At 45.4% G+C, this 17,881-nt stretch overlaps 1 protein-coding gene across 2 annotated transcripts in view; it reads left to right on the top strand.

Moving 5' to 3' along the window:
* Nucleotides 1-2,037: 2,037 nt before the first annotated feature.
* Nucleotides 2,038-17,881, top strand: part of PLA2G7 (phospholipase A2 group VII) — a 38,991-nt gene continuing 23,147 nt past the window's right edge. The window contains exon 1 of one of the 2 annotated variants that reach the window (XM_049653758.1): nucleotides 2,038-2,127. The gene's annotated coding sequence lies outside the window, so the exon portion shown is untranslated. The remainder of the gene's footprint in view (nucleotides 2,128-17,881) is intronic. The other variant, XM_049653759.1, reaches the window with a different exon arrangement.

Below are 17,881 nucleotides of genomic sequence, written 5' to 3'. Positions count from 1 at the left end.
CCAATTTACCTGTTTACCTAACTTGGTCCTTTCTTCCTGTGAAGATAGTACTAATATCTAAGTACTAAGATAGCATCTTCCTGATGCTATAGTACTAAATTGGGGGGGGGTGCTTCCACCCTGAATACCTAATCTTATTTATTTCACCTTTGTGCCCTTATTTTGGGGCCTTTGCCCCTCCCTCTCTATCCTGGGGGCTCTTCACTGCCCCCCCCCCATTCTGGGGGCTTAAGCCCCCTTTCTCTATCCTTATTCACCTAATCTTGTGAGCTCAGTGTGTGGGCATCCTATGGCTTTGTATTTATTTATGCCTTAGTAACCCATTGGTGTAAGCCAGGGAATTTCTAAGCTTATTCCCCCCACAATCTTTTAATTTTTTTTTTTTTTTTTGCATTCTGTCACCAGCTAAGAGCTTCAGGGGTTTCCAAGTTCCCAATCATATCTTCAGTTTTATTGAATCCCATTTTCTCCTCTAGCTTATTATTTTCATCAGGATGGGTTGGCTTCCAGGCTAGGCCTAGCTGTCGTCTTGGGATTCCCTTTCTCTGCTCATTTGTTTCCAAGTCCCATGGAACCTACTTATACATATATATAAAGCTTTTTAGCTTTTGTTGTTTATCTGAAATTCCATTTAACTGGGTATCCTGTTTTTATTTTTTGTTTTTTGTTTTTTTGCTAAATCTGGCAACCCTACACTGGGTATTTTCTCAGGGCACTAACCTATAAAATGCCAACCACTGTCATCCCATCAGAGAATCTGATCTTATTATGATGGGAAAAGCATAGAGCTGGCTGGCACTGAAAGAAACAAATACAATATTTCATACTTGCCTTCCAGACCTGCTTTCAAAGCCCACCACATTTTTAGGTGTGATGCTGAATTTCCAGCTTCTTCATCAGGTCTTGAGGTCCTTAGAGATCTCTTACCTAGGGCACATGTACCCTTTTCCATGAATATTCTGGGACAGTTTGCTTCACAGGAGGTCAGCCCAGGAAGTACAGGAAAATGTCGTTAAGCTGATCAAGTTTTATTTGAATTTTCACCTACTGTTAGGTTTAAATAAGTGCCTGCTTCTTTAAAGATACTGATATGAGATAACAGTGTGACTGTTTCCCAGGTGACTCCTCTGTCCTTGCATTTCACATGCACAGGCATTTCATTCTTCCAAGAGGCCATTGACTGATGTGTTTTGATTATCTCCATTTTACTAGTGAGGAAACTGAGAAGCAGAAGGGATTTAAGGGAAAAAACAAAACAAAACAAAACAAAACAAAACCGTGCCCAGAGTCATTCCGTTACCTCACCCAAAACCAAAAATCACTATTTTAAACGTACAGAACTTTAATAACGCCACGCAGGAATTTCAAACTATTTCCCCTGAGTCTCTAAATGAAGTTTTAAATGAGTATGTTTTCATTAGAAAGCAGATTGAGGAGAAGGCATTGGGAAACGGAGGAAATGTCAGCTAAACCCCAAATAATTGCGTTAAATTGAGCTACGAGATTGGCCCTTCTTACGTTTCCCGTCATAAATGCTCTTCTGATGGCCCTCCCCCGCATCTCCACGCAGAAATGAAACCGACACGGTGGCAGGCTTTCCAAACCTGAGCACAGCCCACGTGTGTCTGAGTCGGAGTCGAACGCACAAGGGTCGGGAAATGAGGAAGGCGCAGGCTATTTGGGATTACAGATGGAAGCAGAGTGCCTGGAAAGTGAGCAGGACAGACAAGGTTGGCTGGATGCGGAGTGCAGCAGGGAGCGGATCTGATCAGGCCGGAGTCTGGGAACAGAAATTGGGCGGCACAGCACCCACCCGAGGCATGTTTGGGTCCATCCCTGGGGCGTGTTGCGTTATCCAGCGGGTGCGGGGTGCGGGACCCCGGGGCCGCGGGGAGGGTGCTGGGTGCGCCCGAGCGCGCTGGCTTCCCACGCGCGTCTGCCTATGGGAGGCCGGCGGCCACACGCTCCGCCCCGTCCCTCCCCACCCCCCCCCCACCGGGGCGGACCGAGGGCAAAACCCGCGCGCAGCCCACCCGCCCGCCGCGCGCCCCGAGGGAACTGCAGCGCTGGCGGCGAGGAGCGGTCCAGGGCTCCTGGTTCAGACGTGCAGCTTACCGCAGCGCCCGGGTGAGGAGCGAACGCGGGGCGCGCCGGGCTAGGGCCGGACCCTCGCGGCCCCGGCGCGGGAGGCCGGCGATCCCGGAGCGGCCACGGCCACAGGCGTCGGGAGGGTGGGGGGGAGGGGGGAAGCCGCGCCGCGTCCTGCCCGGGGTCGGCTCGCCGTCCCTGCCGCCTGGCGACAGCGCTCTGGGATCTTTGCGGGGAGGGTCACGGAATTGGAGCCCAGTTCTCCCACGCCTGTTCCCCCCCCCCCCCCCACCGAGGAGGCAACCCTCCTAACCTAAGAATTCGGTGCCCAGAGGGAATCAGGGGACACGGGGAGGTTTCTTATCGCTAGGTCTCCTGTGCTGGGACAAAACGGACACTTCTCTTTGGGGAGTGTGGCGTTTTCCAGAGCCCAGTTCCGAGTAGCTGCCATACCACTAGGATAATAAAAAAGCACTACCTCTGCTTTGCTCACAGGCTCCGCGGGTCCCACGCCTCCCCCCGCCGCCCCCCCCCCTCCCTTCAGACACCATCACCCCGGCTCTACCCAGAGTAAAGGGGAAGCTTGCTTGTAAAAAGTCACACAAAAGTCACACACAGCAGAGAGCATTCTCCTCCCATCATACTCTGGAGCTTCTGGTAGAAGGTTCTAGCCCCAGAGAACGAAAAGGTCAGGCTTTCATTCAGGTCTTTGGTTCTTGCGGTTGCTGCAGAGGTGATGAGGCAGGAGGAGGGAGAGGTGTGTAGGGTTCATAAAGGGGAGCTCACCATTTTTGAAGGACACGTGAGCTCAGGTTTGGGAGAGATTTGTGTGGACAAATCAGACTTGTGCAAATTACCTTTGACCCAAGCGAGAATCCTGAGCTGGGAGACTGGTATGGGAGTAGGAGCTGGAAAGCGTATCCCTTAAAGTGTTGACAATCCCAAAAGGCTCAGGACCAAATCTTGGGCTCCCCTTGAACTCAAGAGACCAGGGCATTAAGTATTGGCCACCACAAGGGACTGGTGAGCTGCTAGCACCCCGCAGATCTCCTCACGGAGGGAATTCTGGTGGTCCCCTAGAAGCTGGTGAGAACCTACCTCCTTGGATTTCCCAGCGTCCACTCATTGCATGTGGGCACTGTAGGTTCTCTCCCTTCCCCAGACATTCGGGCAGGGGTTGCCGCCGTGGACGGCATGGTGATGCTCTTCGTTGAACGGGACCCTTTGTACTCAAGGCGGACACTATGAATTGTGAGGGATATTAATCTGGTTCAGCCACTCATTTTACAGTTGAGGAATCCTTTCCGAGGTGTCGAAGGGGTTTGCCCAGCACCCCAAGGCTTTCCTGTAAAGAGAGCCCTGGACAGCTGGTTCCTCATTTCCTGTCCATTGTATGTCTGTGCCCTTTGAACTTCAGTAGTGAGGAATACGCCTTCCCTACCCAGTTAGGTTTTACCATACTGTTTGAGAGTCTCCTGGTAGAGCATTGAGACAAGTGCTGACTAGGTACCTGAGCAACACGAGTGGAACCCTTGGGAATGTCACCGGAGCTTAGGAATCTGTATTCCTTTCAGTGACACCCCAGAAAACGGATTATTTCCTGGAAAGGAAGGTGATCATCAGGTTATTTATACTTTGATTCATCTGAAGGTTGATGAACCTTTTTTTTCCCCCCAAGATCCATGGTTATTGGCTAGACTGACCTCTGGAGGTATTGAGAAATTTACATTAAAGTGAAGCATTGAAGAGAAAGTATTGAGTGAAGGGCATTTGAAGGGGAATGTCTGGTTCTAAAACTGCATTGTACCAGAATTCTGAGGAACCTTTGTGTTTTGAAGGGACGGGCAGCAGAGTCTTACCGCCTCTCTCTATGAAGCCAGGCACTTATTATGTACCTTCACTGTCACTTTGCTGCATTTTACAGGTATGACTCATAACACACTAATCGAAACAGTCTGATATATATGGGCTTGTCGTTTTTTTTAAAAAAGAAACTTAGTTGAGAAAGAAAAAAATCAGCTGTAAGAATCAATACTGATTGGATTCAATGGGCTAGTTGATTCCTCATACAAGTTTGTGCATTCCTTCATTGACGTCAAGAAATATTTATTGAGCACCTACTGTGTGCCTGGCACTGAGTATAGAGCGGTGAATAAGACAGATGTGGTCTCTGTTCTTAAGGAGTTCACCTTCTAGAATCGAGGGATGAGCAAGGTAAATTCAGATACCACTAGGTGTTTTAAAGCAAAGGCAACAGAGTGCTGTGGTAGAGTACTGTGATGAGTGTGTGTGTGAGAGAAAGAGAGAAAGAAGGAGGGAGGAAGACAGAGAGAGACAGAGACAGAGATGGTGGGAGAGGCCCAGCTTCTTAGATTGGGTTTTAAGGAGAGATTTTTCTGAGAGATGGCCTTGAGATGAGCTCCCAGAACATTGACAGATTGTTCTGGTGAAGGAACCGCAATCACACAGCTCTGACCACGAGAGCTCAGTGTGTTCCAGACATAGTCGGAGGGCAGCGTGGCTGGAACAGGGTGAGGGAAGAGAGCGAAGGTTGGAACAGGGTGAGGGAAGAGAGTCAGGGTGAGGGCCAGGGGCCAGGTCATGCAGAGCCTCTTGGGCTCCGGTACACTGTCTGGACTTCAAGGGCAGTGGTAAACCAAAAGCAGGGGCGTGCCATAATAGACTTAACGTTTCCTCAGAAGTTACTCTCGGTGCCTTGTGAAGAATGGGTTGCAGGGAAAGAAGGGCAAGAAGGAGACTAGCCCCAGGCTTTTTATGGTGACCTGGAAGATGATGGTAGCCGTAGGTGGGCAGAAGCTGTTTGGGGAAGCAGAGTAGGAAGTTCCTTAATGTTTTTGTCTCAAACTTCCCTTCTACTTGGTGGGGATGCCATTGCTACGTCTGGTCCACTTAGCTTGTAAAAATAAATAAGCTAGCGATTGATTATGCTCTTAAGGGTGAGGTAAGACTTCATTACCGGCATTATTTGCTAATGCCGCGTTACTTGGAATTTTCTGTGCTTCGTTTTCAAAAAGTTTACCATAGATTTCATTCTTTTCACTTACTTTATCCGTTACAATAAATTATGTGTATTGCACATAAAAAATACTTTGATCTGCTCAGAAGATTGGAATATCTCCACTAAGAGTTACCAATTAAACGCGCCATCTCAGAGTGGAGTAAAAGGATGCTGGTGTAATAACTGACTTACTGTGAGGAGTCGAATGTGATCGGGTAAAGTTCAAAACAGAGTATTTGAATCTGAAAACAGTTCACGAGGAAGTTAGCAGATTTCCTTTTGTCCTGGATAGGGCTGTATGCAGAGATCTGAGTGCAAAGGTCTGTTGATAATTGAAAGTCTATTCGTGGCCGCAGAATTTCTGGAGAGGGCTGTGACCCAGAGTTGAATAAGAGTTGCTTCCCTTAGTGAAGCATTCTCTCTCAGAGGGGACTCTTGAACTTTCCCTGACTGATCACTGACTAAATATTAGAGGGCCAGGGAGGAGTTTCAAAGTTGTTTACCAACTGGGGTAGGGATGACCGTCTCAGGGACGGGACAACTAACTGCCACAATGAGGCAACCCTATTTCTCTTTCCTGCCTCATTTTGACATGCAACATACTAAGAGGAGATGTATCTGTTTACAAGGAAATAGAAGTCGTTCCTCATTTACACTGTGTGCAGTGGAGGATTCTGCTCTGGGAATGGGCTGTCATTTATCTTCATTTGCCAGACCCCATTAATTATTTTTTTAATGTCTATTTATTTTTGAGAGAGAGAGACAGAGCACGAGCAGGAGAGGGGCAGAGAGACAGGGAGACACAGAATCGGAAGCAGGCTCCAGGCTCCGAGCTGTCAGCACAGAGCCGGACGTGGGGCTTGAACTCACAAACCGGGAGATCATGACCTGAGCCGAAGTCGGACACTCAACCGACTGAGCCACCCAGGCGCCCCAGACCCCATGAATTATTTATTGGCTGGGGCATCTGATTTTAGCTTGAAGTGGCCAGTCTGGGGATTCAAACTGCAGACAAAATATGACAATAATTGTGGGATCTGTATCTCCCCTTGGGGTTGGGAGTAATGGGGGCATCTTTGAGGGAGAGATTATAGTTTCTCCTAGAGACGAGTAATTATTCTCTTTGACTTCCGTAATGTTTTGAAATGTTGAATTAGCCGCTATCCTTTAAAAATCAATAGAGTCAGTAGATTGTACATACAAATACGGTTTCCCAGCTTTTCTTGGAAAGAAGAAAATCTAGTACCATGGAGCTATCAACCTTACATAACAGCAATCAACTGGAACAGGGTGGTGGTGTTCCTTTTCAGCTGGTCTTGTTTGCCCCTGTCCCCACCACTGTTTTTTTCTTTTACGCACGTCCCGTTTAGCTCATCTGAGTTACCTGGCTGGCCCTTGCAGACGTCTGATCTTAAACCTCAGGTTTAGGGTTACCTAGCCCAGCCTGTGCATCCCATTTCTACCTCTAGCCAATGCAAGAGTCCCCTTTTCAGTGTCTTTGCTAGGAGTCCCCAGACCTGCATTTACATTGCTCCTCTGATTGAACATGGTAACTGTTGAAAGGCTGCTGATACAGAGTTCTCCAGTCTGGGAGTATATACAACATGTCCTCTTTCCATGGAACTGTGGCGGCCATGTGCCATCCGTGTCTCCCCCAGAGTAAACATCCCTGGTGCCTTGAACAGCTCTTCTTTTGATTTGTTGCCTTGTTCCCTTATCAGTCTGGTTATTGTTCAGCAATCATCCTGCTCCATAAACTGTCATTTGTTGAAGTCCTCAAAACCTGACCAGTTCAGTGAGGTGGGGTTTAACCGGTGTGGAATATACCGATATGCTTCCAGCGCGGCCGCAAACTGTCCAGCGACTTTAGGTAACTGTTAATATTTGTGGCCTGGAAGCCATGTAGGGCACCAAACGTTTGGAAACCAGATGCAGGTGAGTGCACATTTTCAACGTGTGAGTAGAATCAGGTCATCGCGTTTTGTTTGCAGCTGTTCAGTGCTTACGCTTATGAGCGTGTGTTTTATTAAATTACTCGCACAATAGGGAACTGCTTCTTATCTTGCTTTTTGGAATCTATCGTTTTTCTTGGGTTGTGAAATGATTACACAAGAGTTGTGTCTGCTGTGCCCAAGATAAGAGGCTTTAGAGACTTTGCAGAAGTCCCTTGAGAGTCCTGCATTCATTTGAGACAATGTCCAGATGAAGTGTTGATTCCCTTAGCTAAAACGGCAGAGCAAAAATGATATTAATGGATTAGGTACTATCTTTTTTCTTTTTGAGTTTCAGTACTAGCAAGTCTGAGGCAAGAACTTTTTACTGACGCTTTTATTTTTATTTTTATTATTTTTAAGTTTTTTAAAACATTTTTCTAATGTTTATTTATTTTTGAGAGATAGAGTGTGAGCAGGGGAGGGCCACAGAGAGAGGGGACACAGGATCTGAAGCAGGCTCCAGGCTCTGAGCTGTCAACACAGAGCCCGATGCAGGGCTCGAGCTGACAAACCCCAAGATCATGACCTGAGCTGACGTCAGATGCTTAACCGACTGAGCCACCCAGATGCCCTTTTGCTGATGCTTTTAAAAGGAGTCCTATATCTTAGAAAAAGATGGAACCTCGGAGTCCAGCCAGAACAATGCATCGATCCCTTTTCCAGTGTCCCTGGCAGAGGGCCAGTTAGCAATGCTTGAACCCTTCTCATGACAGAGGACTCTCTCCACACTGTAAGGTATACGTCACAAACAACCTGATCATTAAAAAGTTCTTCCTTGTGTTGATGAGGCATCCACCTTCCTCTAGCCGGTTTCAGAATGAAAGAAATATCTTCCTTATTAAATAAGGATATAGTTTCTCCAGTCTGCCTTTAGACCAGGGTTCTCAACCACAGCATTACTGACCTTTTGGACCATATATATATATATGGTTCAACCCCGACACAGGCTCCAACCCATGAACCATGAGATCATGACCTGAGCTGAAGTCAGATGCTTAACTGACTACGCCATTCAGGCACCCCCTATATATTAAAAAAAAATTTTTTTTTAATGTTTATTCATTTTTAAGAGATGGGGAGAGACCGAGCATGAGTGGGGGAGGGGCAGAGAGAGAGAGAGAGAGAGAGAGACAGAATCTGAAGCAGGCTCCAGGCTCAGAGCTGTCAGCACAATGCCCAAAGTGGGGCTTGAACCCATGGGCATTGAGATCATGACCTGAGCCAAAGTTGGACGCTTAACTGACTGAGCCACCCAGGTGCCCCTCCCCCTATATTTTTCAAAAGTTTATTTATTATTTATTTGGAGAGAGTGAGTGGGGGAGGGGCAGAGAGAGGGAGGGAGGGAGAGAATTCCTAGCAGGCTCCACGCTGTGAGTGTGGAGTATCTCATTCCGGCTCAGGTCATGATCTTGCAGTCCTTAAGTTTGAGCCCTGTGTCAGGCTCTGTGCTGATAGCTCAGAGCCTGGAGTCTAGTACGGATTCTGTGTCTCCCTCTCTCTCTCTCTCTCTCTCTCTGCCCCTCCCCCACTGGTGCTGTGTCTCTCTCTCTCTCTCTCAAAAATAAATAAACATAAAAAAAAAAAGTACTAGATTGCTTAGAAATCAGGGCTGGAAAATTGACAGTCTCCTGCCTTCATCCTATTGTAAAAGATCCAAAGCAGAAGATTTTATCTTCTTCAATCATTCAGTCTGATATTGGGTCAATTTTGAGATATTTAAAGCACTTTTTATTTTTTAACTTTGGTTGAAAGTGAATCAGCCTATATTTGTTCTCTGCTTTCATTCTGTAGCTTTATGTGCTCTGTGAGTTTTCTATTGCTGCTGTAATGATTTATCACAAATTTATTGGTTTAAAGCAACCCAACTTTATTACCTTAATGTTCCATCGGTCGGAAGTCTAACACGACTTCCCTGGGCTAACCTCAAGGTGTCTTTAGGGTTTCATTCCTTCCTGGAGGCTCTAGGGGAGAATTCGTCTCCTTACCTTTTCCAGACTCTAGACGCTGCCCGTATTCCTTGTCTCATGACTCCCTTCCTCCATCTTCAAAGCCACCAGTTGTGGGTTAAGTTCTTCTCACATCTCATCACTCTGACTTCCTCTTCTTCCCGCCTGTTCCACTTTTATTTATTTATTTTTTCAGATCCCAAACGCCGTCTTATTCTCTTAAAGATAAACTGGGAAGTCAAAGAGATGAAGTATTTCGAGATTAACTATTCCCAGCTGATTAAATATGTCTTGCAAAGCCATACCAGCTGTACTGGAAACGCCCCACAGGCCAGATGGTTAATTTGTACTTGTCTAACATCTAGTCTTTCAAAGGAGATAATGCCGAAATTCCCATTACAGCATATTTGCTTTCCCACTGAAGAATCACAAGAGTTCTTAGAGGCACATGCTACCCATTCATCTGGCTGTGTAGGTAGATGCTTCCTGGGAATACCAGAAAGAATGCCCTGACACACAGTTTCTAGAAAGTGCTCAGCATCTTTCTTTTTTAATTTAATTTAATTTAATTTAATTTTATTTTATTTTATTTTATTTTATTTTATTTTATTTTATTTATTTACTTACTTAGTTATTTATTAGTAATCTACACCTGGTGTGGGGCTCAAACTCACAATCCCGAGATCAAGCTCTACTGATTGAGCCAGCCAGGTGCCCCATAAAGTGCCCAAGGTCTTTTTGGCATTCATGGGCAACGGGAGATGGCAGTGGGTGGTGGACGCTGAGAAGTGTTCAACTATGGCCGGGGATAGGACTTGTACACATGTCACGGGGCCACGGGGTGTCAGCTCTTCAAATATGATGAAGGAAACGTACAGCCCCAGTTATGCCGTGAGTTCATAAACTGAGCAGTGTTAATAATGGCAATGATGACAACCGTCAGCAAAGCCCAAGGAGGCCCAGTCCTACCGGTTCTTCCGTTGGACCTGGCCCCCCCCAACTGACCTGCCCATTTGGCATCGGCAGTCTCTGGCCACCTCAGACAGACGCTGCTGCTTGTTGGGGATGGGACTGAGGGAGCCACAAACCAGGAGCACCACTAGGATTTGGCTCATCATCTTATCGGATGCATCCACACCCACTGCGGTGGTCACCCTGCGTGTGTGTCTCAGGCATCCACAGAGGCACTTGGAGAGCCTCGAGGGACTGCCAGGGACCGGGGACTTCGCTGTGTTGAACCCAGGGTTCTTGGCTTGCACCCAAGGACCACACAGCATGGTGCCTGGTCTCGAGACACAAAGCCCTCTTTGGCCACCCTCTTTCTTCACTTTTATTTTTTTATTTTTTTATTATTATTTTTTTAACGTTTATTTTTGAGACAGAGAGAGACAGAGCATGAATGGGGGAGGGTCAGAGAGAGGGAGACACAGAATCTGAAACAGGCTCCAGGCTCTGAGCTGTCAGCACAGAGCCCGACGCGGGGCTTGAGCTCACTGACCATGAGATCATGACCTGAGCCGAAGTCGGCCACTTAACCGACTGAGCCACCCAGGCGCCCCCTTCTTCACTTTTAAGGACACATGATTACATTGGGCCCACCTGGATAATCCAGAATAATCTATTTTTTTTAATTTTTTTTTTTCTTAACATTTATTTATTATTGAGAGACAAAGAGAGACAGAGCATGAGCATGGGAGGGGCAGAGAGAGGAGGAGACACAGAATCTGAAGCAGGCTCCAGGCTCCGAGCTGTCAGCACAGAGCCCGACGGGGGGCTCGAAGTCACAAACCGCAAGATCATGACCTGAGCCGAAGTTGGACGCTCAACCGACTGAGCCACCTAGGCGTCCCCAGAATAATCTATTTTTTTCATGTTTATTTATTTTTGTGAGAGAGACAGAATGTGAGCAGGGGAGAGGGAGACACAAACCTGAAGTAGGCTCCAGGCTCCAAGCTGTCAACACGGAGCCCGACGCGGGGCTCAAACCCGTGAACAGTAAGATCATGACCTGAGCCGAAGTCGGACGCTTAGCCAACTGAGCCACCCAGGCACCCCCAGGATAATCTATTTTAAAGTCAACGGATTAGCCACCTTAATTCCATATGTAACCGTGATTCCCTTTCGCCACGTGAAAACATATTTATGTGTTCTGGGGATTAAGATGTGGAATTTGAGGAGTGTCGCTATTCTGTCTGCCTTATACCCCCATTCCAGAAGTTCATCAGAAAGAATCTGAGGAACAGAGTACTGGCACTTGTGAAAGAACCATTTCTTTTCTCTTTACCAAGAACAGTAGAGTTAAGGCCCATGCCCTAATCTCTCACCAGGATTGGGATTTACACAGGTTTACCTATCAGCTCTTGACATAAATCCTGGACTCAAGAGTGGACATCTTGCTTACTATTTTGGTTTGTCTTTTGTTTCAAAAAGGGAAATGATGCCTGATAGGAGTTTACTAGTGACCGATAGGGGAACAGAGGGTTAGCAGAGGTCATGGCATTATATAGAGATCTCAGCTGAGATTAAAAGGACAAGTAGGGGACTGTGGCTTGAGGGACAGACGGAAGGAAGTACAGAAGAAAAGACAGTATCAACTTTTTTGTTGTTGTTGTTAAGTAATCTCCGTATCTACCGTGGGGCTTGGAGTCATGACCCTGAGATCAAGAGGCATGCTCAACCAACTGAGCCAGCCAGGCGCCCCAAGAAGGTATTAACTTTTAGATGGATTTAGAAAGAATATGTTCTTTGAGCTCTCTTTAAAGGGTCTTCTTGATCTATCAGCATGGCATTTTATGTCATGGTCAGGGCGTCAAAATTGAAGAAAATGCTTCTCAGGTTTTATTATTTTAAAAAAGTAGTGATTTTTTTAAAGTAAATGTTCACATTGATTTAAGATATGGGCCAAGAGAAAATTAGAAAGGGTAGAAAGTTACCTTCAGTTTTTACCTATACAAAACTCTTCCAAGAAGGTAAACTTTGTAAATGTTTGTTATTTCTTTTATTGATTTTGGGTCTTCTTCTTGTTGTCCCGCCGTCCTCCCCCCCCCCCCCCCCCCACCCCACCCACACTCCTTCTTCCTCTTTTATGTATCTGAGATTGTGGGTAATCCTTTTTATTTTCCACATAACAGTTTACTTAATATTAAACGTAAACACTTTTCATGGTCATACCAACTCTACTAAATATTCTTTTAAAATTATTTGTTAGGGGGCACCCGGATGGCTCAGTTGGTTAAGCGTCTGACCTTTGATTTCAGCTCAGGTCATGACCTCACCGTTCGTGAGTTCAAGCCCCCGTTGGGCTCTGGGCTGGTGTCTCGGAGCCTGCCTGGGATTCTCTCTCTCTTCCTCTCTCTCTGCCCCTGTCTCACTTGCTCACTCACTCTCTCTCTCTCTCTCTCTCCAAAATAAACAAATCAACTTTAGAAAAAAATTAAATTGTCAACAATAAAGCATTATGTTTTATTGTAAAAGAAAATATGAAACTTCATGGGAAAATCACATAATTCTATCACCCTTATTATATCAATAGTCTTTTTAGTGTGAATTTTTACACAGCATCGTTTTATTTTTTTTTTTCAATCAAAATTGCATTGTAAAGAGTTTCCTAAGTCATAATGAATTGTTTTGTAAATATGTTGTTAGTAACTGAATAAAATCCCATTGATGATATTCTCATATTGCTTGAAATCCGTAGGGTTTCCATGTGTATATGTGCGGGTTGGCTCTCATAAATGGAATTGGAATGAACACCATAGTGCATTATATTTTTAGGCTTTTCCTTCCCTGTGAATAAGATTTTTTTCGTGTGTGCTGATCTCAGGAATGAAGTGAAAAGGTCCAAGGATATGGACAACTTAAAGCTTGCCAAATCGCCTTCCAAAAGTCAGAGTACCTATTTATACTCCCGCTAGAACTGCTGACTTTGCTTTGGTAAATTTCACAGTGTTAAAGAAAAAGGTAAATCCTGTGTTCTCCAGCCTTTGGCTTACCAGTTACTGCTCTGCCTGGCCAGGTACATCTTTCTCAATGAAGATTTCGTATTGGCTGGCGCCGTTAGTAACGAATCCTCAAACATGATTAGTAAGGTTGCAGGATCAAACGTTTTAGCACTGTCGCCTTGGATTCTCCAGTTGTAAATGTCCAAAGTCAATATTAGAGTGCTCGCTTCGGCAGCACATATACAAAGTCAATATTAGACTGTTCAGGGCCCTCGTTTTCAGATGTAAATACATTTCTAGCTAACTCAAAGCCCGCGGTTGGGAAAAAGGTACTTTTCTGTGGAAGGGGAACCATGACAGCTAACAGACTTCTTATGAATTATCCCTCTGTTTGGATTCAGAGGCCTCCCTAGTCCTCTTCTCAGACATCTCAATGGCCATCAGAAGATAAAAGAAGCCAGTGTTTGAGAAAGCCAGGGACTTGTCGCCGGTGACAGTAGCCCTTTGTTCAGAAAAGCAGAAGCACTTTTCTTTTTCTTTTTCTTTTTTTTTTTTTTTTTTTTGCGCTTTTCATTTTAATAATATGGGAACTATTTGGTCATATTGATCTAAAATGGGTAATACCTCCAGAGAGGATTGGTAGTTGCTTATAATAAAATCACGTGAAGCAACAAAACAGCTCATGTAAGAAATAAAGCTAGAGAAATGGACTAGAAACCAAAAGAATGTATTGTGAAGGTCCATAAAACGGTGAAATTTGAAAAGGTGAAGGATATTGGACCTTTTTCAGGAGCAGCTTCAGTCTATTTGGGGTAAGAAAATGGACACGGTTTTTAAATGTGACAAAGTGACACACGAATTAACTGCAACGTAATGGGATAGAGTGAGCATGGTTTTGGGGTGCTGAGGAGACACTGGGGGAGCGGATGTTACCGTTAAGGAGCTCAGATCCCCTTGATGAGGAGGTGTGGGGCCACAGCCTGGGACTGCGGGGGTGTGAGCCGTGGTCTGGAATTGAATCGAAGGCGGAGAGAAAGGCTCCGGAGGGAGTGTCCTCCTGGGGTTTCCGTTTTCCTTGGGGAAGCTTTCACATCTTCCGTTGTAGGGAACAGGAGGGCAGGGAGAAGGAGAGTGCATCATTTAAGGGAGCCACGATTTTCACCTAGCAGGAAGAAATGAGCTAAAGGGTCAAGGGGCGGCCATGACATCACGGGGACACGAGTCGTAGACTGAACTGTGGCCTGGGGACACAGCTGTGCTCAGTGGCTGTGCTGAGGCCCCAGAGCCCTGCACTTTACATCCCCTGTAAACCCCAAACACACACACGTGCACATGCATACACACATCACTGGGCTAAGGACACCCACAGACAGCACTGTGCACTGCCCAAGTCATTCCTGTGTTAATTCAGCACATCTTCATTGGTCACCTGCTGGTTGAAAGGCCCTCACTGCTGGGTGCAGCGGGAAGTATCACTATGTGTAGGACAAAAGTCCCCCCTGAGATGCACTGTTGTAAGGGTCTCTGTGCTCTGGCCCCTGCCCTTGCCTCCAGTCTCCTAGCATCCTCTACGCCTCACCGATTCCCAGGCTGCATCCCCACAGTGCCTTCACTTACAGCCTCCTCTGGGGCATGCCTTCCGTCTCCTCATCAACCCAGGCCAGTCCGCTAAGGCGTCCTACTCTTGGGAGCCTCAGCTCCAGCGTGACCTCCTCTTCTAGGGCTTTCCACACCTCCCGGCATGCCCACCCCTGAAATTGACCGTCCTCCTTGGTGTCCGCACCGCACCCACTTTTATCAAAACATCTCATACTCCAAATTGCATTTTAATAAATCCTTGACTCTCTCTGTGCCTCCTCTGCATTTAGCCAAAGCAGGGTTAAGACCTTTAGAAGCTACAGGTGTTGCAAATATACTACAGCGTCCCAGTCCTCTACCTGTAATGCAAGATGAAGACTATCCTAAGCCAAAAATCACACGTAAAACCTGTGCATATATTAATTTAGAATAATTTGTTTATAGACTTTTTGATTGAAATATAATAAATAAATTTATCAAAACTGAAATTTTCTCCTAGCTTTGGAGCCCTTGCCACACAATTTCCCTTCATAGGGTTTGGCGTGCTTATATATATAGATAGATATAGATATAGATATAGATATAGATATAGATATATCTATAGATCTATCTAGATATAGATCTATAGATCTAGATAGATATAGATATAGATCTATCTAGATCTATCTATAGATATATCTATAGAGATAGATCTATCTAGATCTATCTATAGATATATCTATAGAGATAGATCTATCTAGATCTATCTCTATAGATATATCTATAGAGATAGATCTATCTAGATCTATAGATATCTAGATCTATCTAGATCTATAGATCTATCTAGATCTATCTAGATCTAGATCTATAGATCTAGATATATATAGATAGATCTATCTAGATCTATAGATCTAGATATAGATATCTATAGATATAGATAGATATATATCTATATATCTATATCTATATCTATATCTAGATCTAGATCTAGATCTATATCTATATATCACAGGGTTTGGCGTATAGGTGCCAGCCATCCATTTAGCTCTCAAGACCGGGCACAGTGATGGTGCTTAGGAAATGCTTGAGTGGAAGGATGGGCCAACGGATGGCCTGGCATAGAGGCTGTTGTGGCACGGTGCATTGTGGGGGAAAGTACACACCTTTTGGGAGGAACAAATATGTGGGCACTGTGGGGAGGGGCAGGTGCCTCCGCTCCGGGAAACCATCATGGGCATCTCGGCAAAAGATCCCCAACTAGACTACAGGGAGAGTAAGATGAAAGGCAAGTGTGAGGGCGCGTGCATATCACAAGTTGAATACATTACTGAAGAATTCACATCTCTTAGTAAACCTAAACCTAAACCAACCACCCAACCCTATGTTTACTGTTAGATCAACCTACCTGCTTAGCAAGAGGGCTCATACTGAAAGTTCTTTCTCTTAAAATCGATGGTTTTCAACTCTGGTCTTTATTGACTATGTGGTTTTGCCCCATCTCCTCGGTAAGATAGGCCTGTCTTTTCCTTCGCCCACTTTTTTTTTTTTTTTTTTTTTTTTTTTCGAGAGAGAAGGCTCAAGTGAGCAAGGGACAGAGAGAGAATCCCAGGAGGGGCAGAGAGAGAGAGAGAGAGAAGCGGGGCTCACCTGAAGCAGGACTCGTATTTTACCCAGAGTGGGGCTCATGTTCACCTAAGTAGGTAAGATAGTCATTTACACCTCGTATCCTTTTTAAAATTTCTTAACCAGTAATCAGGTTTTGGATTCAGGAGAACCGAGTTGCAGTGAACATACTTCTTTGTTTATCTTTAGAGTTTCTGCGAAAAGTCACGTAAACCAAAACCAAAGGCAACAAGTTGAGACACTGGAAAACTAATCTCCAAGTCTTTTCTCAGATGCCTACGATATGTTAATCAGGAGCATTGCCAGAGACTTCCAGAAGCATGCTGCAGCAAGTCCTTCTCCTGGGCCAGGGAGTTCTCATTCAGGTTTTAAGAAAATGTAAAACTGGGCACCTGGCTGGCTCAGTCTGTAGAGCATGTGGCTCTTGATCTCAGGGTTGTGAGTTCGAGCCCCACACTGGGTGTAGAGATTACCTAAAAATAAAATCTTAAAAAAAAAAAGAAAATGTAAAACTGATTAAAATGCATTTAAAAATGTGTATCAAAATCCTCTTTCTTATTATCTTATTACTTCTTTAGCTTTTTTCATAACATCACGAGTTTGTTTGTTCTTTTATTTGAGAGAACGAGAGAGTGTGCTCGCGAGCTGGGGGAGAGGGTCAGAGGAAGACAGAGAATTTTAAGTGGGCTCCATGCTAAGCACAGAGTCCAAGGTGGGGCTCCAGTCCACGCCCCCGGGATCATGACCTGAGCTGAAATCAAGAGTGAGCCACTCAACAGACCGAGCCACCCAGGCACCCCTCCCTAGTTTAGTTTTAAAAGGACTTATTGCCCAGAATTGCCTGTTTCACTACTAAACCTCCTAAGAGAGTACTGGCTGATACTGTCCCAAATACAGAGAGAAAAGAATGGTTTCAAAAAAACCAATTTTCCCTTTTTTTTTTTTTTAATTATGAGAAGTTGCATCCCAAGAACAGAGCTGTTTGTACCCCTTAAGTATTGTCTGTTACCTATCACCTTCAAACACAAAAGTTACATCACAAACTATACTCGGGACAATTTAGTCCCCTAGTTTATAGAGTGTCTCTTCAGTGCCGTACCGAATGGTAGAGCACAGCTTGCTCTTGTCTGAAGCTTGGAGGCCAGAGGGTGCTGGGGTAGCCAGAGTGGATTACTGACCACAGGATCTGACTTGCAGGACTTTGAAAAGCCTTTTTTCCCCAAAGCATTTCTTCCCAATAGCTTATGATTCTTTCCTTGGGAGTAAATCTTCAAGGGCTTTGATAGATTGCCTCCGGGAGAGCTTGGCTAAAGGAAAGGGCTGTTATTTTGGAAGTTGATGAGGAAAGCCCCCATGAACACACCAGTACCTTTTAGCAGCTTGCAAGACTGGGGAGCTGTCACTCCGAGAAGCCACGTGAGGAGCTGAAAGGTGGAACATTTGAGAAGTCTTAAGAGGCAGGTTGTAGATCATAAGAGGCGCGCAGGCATTATGGGGGCACCAGCAGCCTGCAGAGGGGGAGAAGGCCAGTGAATACAAAGTTCCCCCAGAATTATAGGGGAGATGCTAATGACAGTGTTTGGGAGATATTGGAGCCCTTAATGAAACCTAGAAGATCTATTCAGCAGAACCACCTATGGACAAAGGGGATAATGACCAAGCATGACTTCCTGTTTCTATCTCAAGGTCTCGATTGGCACACTAGCTTTTATT

This window comes from Panthera uncia, assembly GCF_023721935.1.
Source record: "Panthera uncia isolate 11264 chromosome B2 unlocalized genomic scaffold, Puncia_PCG_1.0 HiC_scaffold_24, whole genome shotgun sequence".
In the NCBI taxonomy this organism is placed as follows: domain Eukaryota; kingdom Metazoa; phylum Chordata; class Mammalia; order Carnivora; family Felidae; genus Panthera; species Panthera uncia.
The sequence above is the reverse complement of the archived record's forward strand: the minus strand, read 5'-3'. Positions and strand labels throughout refer to the sequence as shown.